We start from the raw sequence: 10,027 nt of genomic DNA, 5'->3' as shown, positions 1-10,027 counted from the left end.
AAAAATTTTATTATTTCATGTTAGAGCAGACTTCCCAACACTCGAAAGGGGAGGATTCGTAGAAACCCTCAATCACTTTTGCTGATTATTTTCATTCATTTTGTTTTGAGTGGACTTCTTAACGAATGTTAGCAAAAAATGCAGATACTGTGTTGGAGGCACCAAAGGTCTCAGTCGTGTCACCAAAATAGGGTGACAATGTATTTTCAAGAACTTTGGGCAGTTATCTAGCAAACTTTCTATTAGGCGAAAATCTGATCTAAAAATAGCGAACATCTGGTTAAAACACAGGTTTATTGGAATGAAAAACCAGGATAAAAGAGTTCAGGCTATGCAGAGAGTCCAGAGAAACTCTGATAAGTCTGTTCAAAATTGAGGTGGTCAGCAGGAGATTGGATAGAGATGTTCAAAAATTGAAGGCAGTGGATACAGTAATGAATGAGTATCAATGTATATTGTAGAGTGAGTCATTGTGATCTGGGAAACACTGCTTGAAAGGATGTTGGAAGCAGATTCAATAATGAATTTCAAAAGGGAATAGGAAATATGGTTGGAAGGGGCAATTTTGTGGGTCAGTGAGGGATCAGAAGGGGGTTTGGGACTAATTGGACAGATCTTTCAAAGGGCAAAGATAATGAACCAAACGACCTATTGCATCACATCATTGTTGGTTTGGAAAACTTCTGATTGTTAAGAATTTCACTGTCAGTGGAAACGAGGAAAATGAAGTCCTTGTGTATATGTGAACCTCATGGAGCCTGCTCAATATCCCAATATCTTCAAATGAACCACATCGATGAAGAGAAATGAATACAGTGCAGAATTATTTCATTCTCCCCAGTTTTGTTTTTCTACATATGAGTTTGAACAACCTCAGAAGTGGTTACTCCCAAATTGGAAGCAGGATAGTTTCTGGCCCGGGGTTTAACAACAATTCAAAAATCTCATTGTAACCATCAATATGTGCAGCATCGAAAATAGTAGTGTTGCCGTAGAGGGTGTCAATCAGAGGTCACATTTAAGACACTTTAAGGGGGAAATCCACTCGTGTTACAAAAAGAGAATCTTTGTTTCATCATAATCTGCAGGAAGTTTCGAGCATGGTGTTTCTAAGATTTCAAATCCCTGACAATATATTAAATAGCAAGGAGGCAAGACCTGCAGTAACTCATACCATCACTGATCTGGGAGCAGCCAGGGGTGAATCTTAGTGGAGAAAAGGGGAAACTGTTTGGTATAAACACAAGTCTGTTCACATACACTCTCTGTTTCCTCAACACATTCTCTGCCCCTGCCAAAAAACACCAGCCTGATGAACTCAAAGAAGATGGTGGTCTTGCCCTTTTGGACTACAGACCCATTGAGCTAAGTCAGGGATAAGGTAAAATTATATTTCATATCCATCTGAATTCCTGCAAATAAAAGGATACATTTTTAAATGAAAAGGTATTGCTGTAATATTTTTAAAAGTGCCGTACCAGCAGGTGTTCCTGAAGGACCTGACTGCCAGGAGCTCTTCAGTTTCCATTAGTTTGGGAATCTAAACTACCTGAATGTGTTCCTAACTCTTGGTGGATGGAGAAAGGGAGATGTTTCTGTATCTTTCAGATTGTGTGCAGCAATTATGGAAAAGACAACAGACAAATTGGAGCCCCCATGCTTGATTCTCCAACTTTCACTTTCAAACAGAGAAAATGATGTGAGATATCTGATCTGCTTGATAATTTATTTCCTTCTGACTTGCCCCAGGCAACTCACCAGGGAACAGCACCAGAGAAATCGTTCTGAGCCTGAAATTAGTTTGAAAGGAAAGCTGCCTGCACTGAGCTAATTATTTTTAAATCTTTAATTCATAGATTGATACTAGAACTAAAGATTTGTAACGCAATAGGGAAATCAACTCTGAAGAAGTTGCAGTGTGCACTTTCAGTCTGGTATCAAGTATGTGTTCTGAAATATTAAGTATAAGTCAGGGTTCACAAGCTGCTAAGGCTGCAACTTTGTTAAAAAATACTATTTGATTTTCACATGAGTCTATTATTTTCTCCTTTTCCATTGCCTTGGTTGGTACTGTGTTTTATTTTATTGACTAGAGGTCAGTTACTCATTTACTGTCAAGTACATGTGGATGGCACTTTCCTGGGTAGGCCATGTTATATACATTGGCATAAAGCAGAATACTCTGAAACAAGCAAACACAAAAAAATTGCTGGAAAAGCTCAGCAGGTCTGGCAGCATCTATGGAGAGAGAAACAGTGTTAACGTTTCAAGTCCAGTGTGACTCTCCAGCCCAGACTCAAAATGTTCACTCTGTTCCTTCTCCATAAGTGCTGCCAACCCTGCTGAGTTTCTCCAGCATTCTCTGTGTTGGTCTTGTTGAATCAACCCTGAACATTGTAAAAGGAAATTACTGCAGATGCTGGAATCTGTATTGAAAACAAAAAATGCTGGAAATCGCATTGGGTCAGGCAGCATCCATGCTCTCTCTCCACGGATGCTGCCTGACCCTCTGTGATTTCCAGTACTTTTTTGTTTTCTGAACATTGTAATGTACGGTGCACCTAACTTTGCATAGGCAAGAGTTCCACCCACACTGTCTACTGTTTACACTGTTTCAATGTGTCAGATGTATATTGTAAAAAGAATGTTCACAGTACGTGTAAAGACGGTGCGAGTTATGTTCGACAGAGATGTAAGGAAGGAATCCCGTAGTGCACAAGAACTACCAAGTCACTATTGTAACTAGCTCCATGGAAATTGAAGGCAATCTCCCAATTCAAGGGAGCAATTGTTGGTTGAAGCATTGGCTAGCTGTTGGGATGAGGGTGAAATTGAAGAGGGAGAGGAGCAAAATGTGGAACACAGAAATGAGCTTGAGAAAGATCCTTGAAACTGATAAAATATTGTAAAGATACAGATGTACATCAGGAAATTGCACTAGTCACGTGTTGCACATAGGGAAAGTATTTTATAACTGTGTTAATAAACGGAGGACTGTTTCTTACTTCTTTATAATGTCAAATATGAAAGCAATGTGCAGGCCAATATTATGTATGTATTGGATTTGCTGAATAAAGATAATGTAATTTTCCAGTGAACAGTTGTGTGTGGCTTAGCTTTTCCTTTAAAACCTTTTTTTTAGTGGATTAGAGTTTAGGATCAGATGTATTAAAACCTTTAAAATTTAAATACCCCACTAAATTCCAACCAGTTCATCAAGACTCTCCCAACAGCATCTTCCAAATCTCTCATCTCTACCACTGACATGGACAAGGGCAACAGATACATGGGAACACCAACCCCCGTAAGTTCCCCTCCAAACCACTCACCATCCTGACTTGGAAATATATCACTGTTCCTTCAGTGGTTGTTTGTGACCAGCGCAGACAGAATGGGATGTATGGCCTTTCTTTTATGCAGTAGACCTCAATGACTCTAAGCTGCTCACCATCCTGACTTGGAAATATAGCATTGCCCTTCCTTCAGTGTTGCTGGGTCAAAATCCTGGGACTCCCTCCCTCTGGGTGTACCCACACCACAAGAACTTCAGGGGTTCAAGAAGGTAGCTCACCACGACCACGTTCTGAAGGGACAATTATATCCTCCAGCTGTCTGTGTATTTGTTTTGGGCATTCTATCCTCAATTGCAACTGACTGATGTGATCACTATAACAGAAATAACACTACCTGTGTGGCGTTCATTCTATTAAACTCTAAGACTCCCTCAATCCAGCTGTTTATCTGACGAAGGGATTTGAGTAGGGGGGAGGGGAAGTGGATGGGCAGGGAGAGCTCATAAAATGAGGTGGGTGGGCTGCTTGCATTCCTGCTCAGTCTTGACCATCTCCCACACCCCCATGGGAAGAGAATGATCCAAGAAGGCTGCTCAACCTGGAGCCCTTTAGTTTTTGTAAATTCATTTATGGGATGAGGGCGTCACTGTCTAGGCAGCATTTATTGCCCATCCCTAATGACACAGAGTTAACCACATTGCTGTGGGTCTAGAGTCACATGTAGGCCAGTTTCCCTCTTTAAAGGATGTTAGTGAACCAGATGGGTTTTTCCTATAATTGACAATGGTTTCATGGTCATTAGACTCTTAATTCCAGATTTTTTAAATTGAATTCAAATTCCACCATCTGTTCTGGCAGGATTTGAACCAGGGACCCCAGAACATTAGCTGGGTCTCTGTATTAAGAGTCCAGTTATGATACCAGTAGGCCATTGCCTCCCCAAATGGCCCATTTTATAGAGACAGAGGAGGAGGCTTCTCAGCTTTCACTACACAGTCTGCTGTCAGGCACAAAGAGAAGGTCCTTATTTAGAGGTGCAAGGTTTGGGGTCAGTACTATCCTCTGTGACTTCTCCTAGTCCCAGAATGGTCACTGCTCACTTCTGCTGCTGCGGGGGTTGAAGTGTTGCTGGCTTCAATCAGATTGTCTGCTGGGTGGACATCCTACTCTGATTTAATGAAAACCTGCTTCTTAGTGCAATAAATGGTTTTAGCTGGGGGGAGGGGGTTACATATGGACATTTTAGTCAGGGAAGGTGGGAGCATCAAGGAATACAAACCCCTCCTCCCATAAATCTAACCTCCCTCTCCCCATGGGACCCAGCAATGAGATTTAGCACAGCTTCTTTCAATCATCACAAGTTCTGTTGAGACAAGAATCTCGAAGTCAGTTCAGGTCATAGTGAAAGTCATATTGAAGGTACTGAGCTTGGGATCATCTGTTTTAAAATTCAGAGCAGGTGTCTGAAGAATTAATATGTTACACTGTAAACTGAAAGGAGAGAATGGCAGCCACTGAAACACAAGCCAAGTTGATACTTGAAACTACTGAACCCACGACTTGCACGGATCTGAATTCTATCTTAGAAAACCAATTTCCTGCCATAAGGCGTGATTCTATTAAAGTGGACCCGTAGTGGTTTATTATTGTGGTCTATCATGCTGAGGTGAAGCTTTTTACACAGCTGGGAAAGCCTAAGGCAAGGCGAAATAATCTTCAAATCATAGCCTGGCCTTTCTGAAGTTCACGGTAAACATGGTAGAAATGTGATTCTCCCTCACAAGCAGTGGGGGGTGCTACTCCATTTCATAATTTTAAATCAGAGATCGATTTTTTTTTCTAGCTAAGTTTGTGAAGGGATCTGAAGCCAAGGCTGATGCATGGAGTCAGGCCACAGATATCAGCCCTGATCAACTCCCAGCCTCCGCGTGGACTCGACTCCTACACTCCTGATCTCCAGATGGAGCCTGGTGTATTTTGGGTTGGAAGGAATTCATTTCTCTATTTTTCTAACTTATTGCTGGACTTTTTATTTCTATTTTTTCCCCCTAAGAATTTGTTCTTAAGAATCTGTATCTAGGTACCTTGGTACCTAAGATGGTGCCATGTGGCGACTTGTAAACTTTTCACTGTAGTCATGTGAGTACATGTGACAATAAAACAAATTCTAATCTAATAATCTCATTGAAGAGCAGGAAAGGCTTGAGAAAATGAATGGCCTCCTCCTTTTGCTGCATTGCTATTTTTCCAATCGCAGTCTTCTTTTGTAAGTAATTGCAAAATGAATTTTTCTTGTAAATGAGAAATTAATTTTAGAACTGGTAAATGAGGTGGTAACAGGAATAAGGAGGGCGTATAATCCCTCTTTTGTCGGTGGCTATTGTAAGGAGGTAGGTTAGCTGGTTAGTAAACAGAGTGATACCAACAGTGTAGGTTCAACTCCTGTACCAGCTGAAGTTATCAAAAAGGGCTTTCATTCTTAAAGTCTCCCCTTACCTGAGGCGTGGTCACCCTCAGGTTAAACTACCACCAGTTGCCTCTCTCTAATGAGAGAGCAGCCCTATGGTCTAGTAAGACTATGGTGACTTTACCTTATGGAAACATGTACAGTGCAGTCAAACTGCAGGGGAGTTTGCAGGAAAAATACAAATTGCATATCTAACGAAAGGTCACTGAGCTGCTCCTGTTTCTGTCTTCACAGATGCTGCCAGACCTGCTGAGTGATTCCAGCAGTTTCTGTTTTTATACCAGATTTGCAGCATCCCACAGTATTTTGTTTCACTGTGGGGTAACCCACGGTTCCAGTTACCTTACAAGTCAGCACTGAATATCCTTATTTGCTTTATCATGTGAGAGATAATCATAATAAATTTTAAAAATTCGTCTTTTTTCCTTGTAACAAATGCCCAGCAACATACCTTGGAGAGACACAACAATATCATTTGTGCATTTGACACAGTTATTGACAAAAATTAATGCAAAACATTTCCACTTACGTTCAAAAGCGTGTCCGCTCCAGTCTTTGAAAGATAGTTGTGCATTTGTACAGCACCCTTCCTGACCTCGGTATGTCCTAAACAATTTAGCAATGTATATTTTGAAGTATAGCCATTGTTGTAATGCAGGTAAAGCTACAAACAATTTTCAAACACCAGTGTCCCACTGACAGCAAAGTAAAATGACCAGATTTAATGATGGTGTTTGGAGGATAAATACTGGTCAGGTTATAGTGAGAGAATTTCTCTTGGTCTTTGAAGTAGTTGATTTGTTACATCCACCTGAGGGATTGAGGCTGGGTTTTAGACTCAATATAACATCTAATTTGAAAAATAGCACCTTGAACAATGCAGCAATTCTGCAGTGCCATTGTAGTGTCTGTCCAAAGTATTGTAGAATCCCTGCAGTGTGGAAGCAGGCCATTCGGCCCATTGCCGATCCTCCGAAAAACATCCCTCCCGGACCCAACCACCTACCCTACCTTGTGGAGTTGGATGAACTAATGAGGATATCTTGGAACTTATTTTGGCATATGACCCACACATTACAGTCAGCCTTACTCTTCCAAGGAAGCACAATGCTGCTGATGACATTTTAAAAACTTGGTACCCAATAATGCGTGATCAACTTCAATAAAATATTCTATAATTCAGCAGCGGTCAGAACAGCTTGTCAAAAGGCCTGCTATCTTTGACAGTTGTGGGAGGTTAGAAATGATGTTTTTGCAGATGGGTGAGGGGGTGTTGTGGGGGGAGGGGAAGGGGACATCATACAAATGGTCGCGGAATTCTTGTAGCACATAGCATGTAGCATACTTAAGGCTAAGATTTTAATGAATATAGAGGGTCTTTTAAAGAAAATAGTTTTAAGCTAGGAAATAACTTTAAAGTGCTATAGTTGACCACAAAAAGAAGCAGCAGGGACATTTCACAATAAAACTTATAGTATGATAAGAGATACTGGATAAAAGAACAAGCTGTAACAAACAAGGAACAAAGAATGCAGACAAGGACAGCAGGATGGCCAGATAAGAAATAATTAGAGAGAAAAAAAACAAGTGAGGTAATCGGCTTATAATAGGATGGGAAAAGGGAGGTGTGATTCTGCAACTTGTAAACTGAATAAGAAAGCTAACATGCTCTGTTTTTGTGTGCATTTCTGCTTGATTACAGAAGCGTCCGGTTCTTGCAAGGCAGTAATAAATTGTTCTTGTTTCCAAGGCTTTGTCTCAGGCTGATTGATTTGTGAGTGAGCTCTGTTTCTCACAATTGGGGCCTCGTCCAGGATCCAAAACTCCGACCGCTCGACACTCTTGGGATGATAGGAGAGGTGCACCTCACCGATTTCGGTGATTTCTGACTCCCTTGCTTGTTGTTCGCGGTTTGGGCGAGTACGATCCGGACTGGGAGACCCTGGAAACAAGGCGGGTAGACGCGGTGGGTTTGGTCGGACAACTCTTGTGCACAAGACCCGGGTAGGGAAAGGTCTTAAAGGATATATCCGGGTGACCGGGGGCTGCGGTATTTGCTGCAGGAATTGTCGCGGGACAGGGCTCTCCGAAACAACCAAGTAACTCTGTGCACAGACCAAGGTAAGAAAAGAGACCTTTAAGTATTGCCTTGGTGGTCGGGATGTATGAAAGTACGGGGAATTGGCGATATAGAAAATAAAGCATATGTCAATGGTAAACAGCCAGTGTCAGAAGGGCTAGTAGCTGAAGGGCCACTGAGGGTGCACTTCATAGCTAACTCATGATCAGACGTCCAGAAAAATATTCAAAAGCTAGAGGAGTCATTGCGGGAAGCTCAAAGTGTCTGTGAGACACGGTGTCTGTGTGTGTGAGAGAGAAAAAGAGCTGTACAGCTAGTAGAAAGTTTAACCCTTTGTAATTTGATTTGAATGCACATTTGTTTGTTGGTGATTGAATGTTTGTGCTTTGTTCCCTGGAGCTTGAGATCCAGGACTGTTTTGAATCTGATTTCTACTATGGAAATTTTAACATGATTTCTTTTAAGGTTAAGGATTTTACAGATTATGAAATAAAATGTTAACTCCTGTTCTTTTTACAGGTCATGACCGCCTTACTATCAGTTTCTAACTAATCTCTTTTATCCTTACATAAAAATGATTTATGGAGAACAGTCAAAGTCTCAAAAAAAAGCATATAATTGGTCAGATTAATCGGATAAGTAAGGTGTCTAGTCAGGACCCTGAAAGGGGGTGTGGAAGAAGGTGACACCAGACCTCATTAAGATTAACTAAATTAGCAACAGTGAGAGGCATGGGGAGTTGCCTGTGTAACGATTGATCGGCAAATCATGTTAAAGGGGGATATATCCCGCCCGACAGTTCTTTGGGGAGAATGTTGGGTAATTGGGAACACAACTCCCGGACGTGGGAGAAAGATAAGGCTACAATGATAAACTATTGTTGTTTCATTTGGACTAGAGAAAGTATTAGAGCGCCTGGTATTTTTGGCCCAAATATGGGTCCGAGGAGGATTGGCTGTGTCAAGGTCTTAATATATATGTCAGTCGAAAAGAACCGGACAGTCAAAAAGAGTCCGATTATGCGGCTTGTTGGATCGGGAGCACTGGAGTAAAATTATTTCCCATGAATACGGAGGAATCAGGGAAAGAACAGAAAAAGAATGAACAAGGGAAGCCACAATGGGATCCCTTAACATGTTTGCCGCCCCCATATACTACTCTCCGGAACAAGCCTACAGCTCCCGAAGTAGAACCAGGTCCAGACACAGAAAGGGGAACGGACTCTGAACTAAAAGATGCAGAACCTAGGGGGCTCATAATCACTCAAGCCACCACACGTAAAGGAGGGGCAGAGATCATGGAAAATGTAAACTTATGTCCCTTACGAGAGGTTCTGATTGGAGAAGATACAATCGGATATGTAAACGCTCCCTTAACTAGCAGTGAAGTTAGGGTCTTTAAAAAGGAAATGAAAAGTTTAATAGAGGATTCGGTTGGACTAGCCGAACAATTGGAGCAATTCCTAGGGCCTAATTTATATATCTGGGGAGAACTGATGGCAATTTTAGGAACATTATTTTCAGGGGAGGAACGAGGTATGATCAGGAGAGCGGCTTTATAGGAATGGGAAAAGAAGCACCCAGTTGGGAAAGAAGGGGCCCCAGCAGAACAGAAATTCCCAAATGTTGACCCTCATTGGGAAAATAGTGACAGAGAAGATAGGGAGTCAATGCGGGATCTACGAGAAATGGTAATATTAGGAATTAAAGAGGCAGTACCTAGATCACAGAACTTTGTTAAGGTCTTTGAAGTACGACAAGAGAAGGATGAAACCCCTTCTGCATTTCTCAAAAGGCTCAAGGAGGCCACAAGGAAGTATTCGGGAATGGATCCCGATAATCCAATAGCACAGGGACTCTTAAAGGTTCAGTTTGTAACTAAATCATGGCTGGACATACAAAAGAAATTACAGAAATTAGATGGATGGAGTGAAAGACAGATGGAAAAACTGTTATGTGAGGCACAGAAAGTGTATGTGAAAAGGGAAGACGAGAAGCAGAAACAGAAAGCCAAAATGATGGTGGCGACAGTAGAAGAAATAACAAAAAGGAGAATGGGATCAAGGGATAACAGGAAGGGTCGGGGAGGACACGAAAGACAAGGGTCAGATACCCGGGAAAGGAGGCAACAGGCAGGGTGTTACCATTGTGGGAAAGTGGGTTATTTTAAACAGGAATGCCTGGATTT

Source organism: Hemiscyllium ocellatum, chromosome 36 (genome assembly GCF_020745735.1).
Source record: "Hemiscyllium ocellatum isolate sHemOce1 chromosome 36, sHemOce1.pat.X.cur, whole genome shotgun sequence".
NCBI classification, from domain to species: Eukaryota; Metazoa; Chordata; class Chondrichthyes; order Orectolobiformes; family Hemiscylliidae; genus Hemiscyllium; species Hemiscyllium ocellatum.
The sequence above is the reverse complement of the archived record's forward strand: the minus strand, read 5'-3'. Positions refer to the sequence as shown.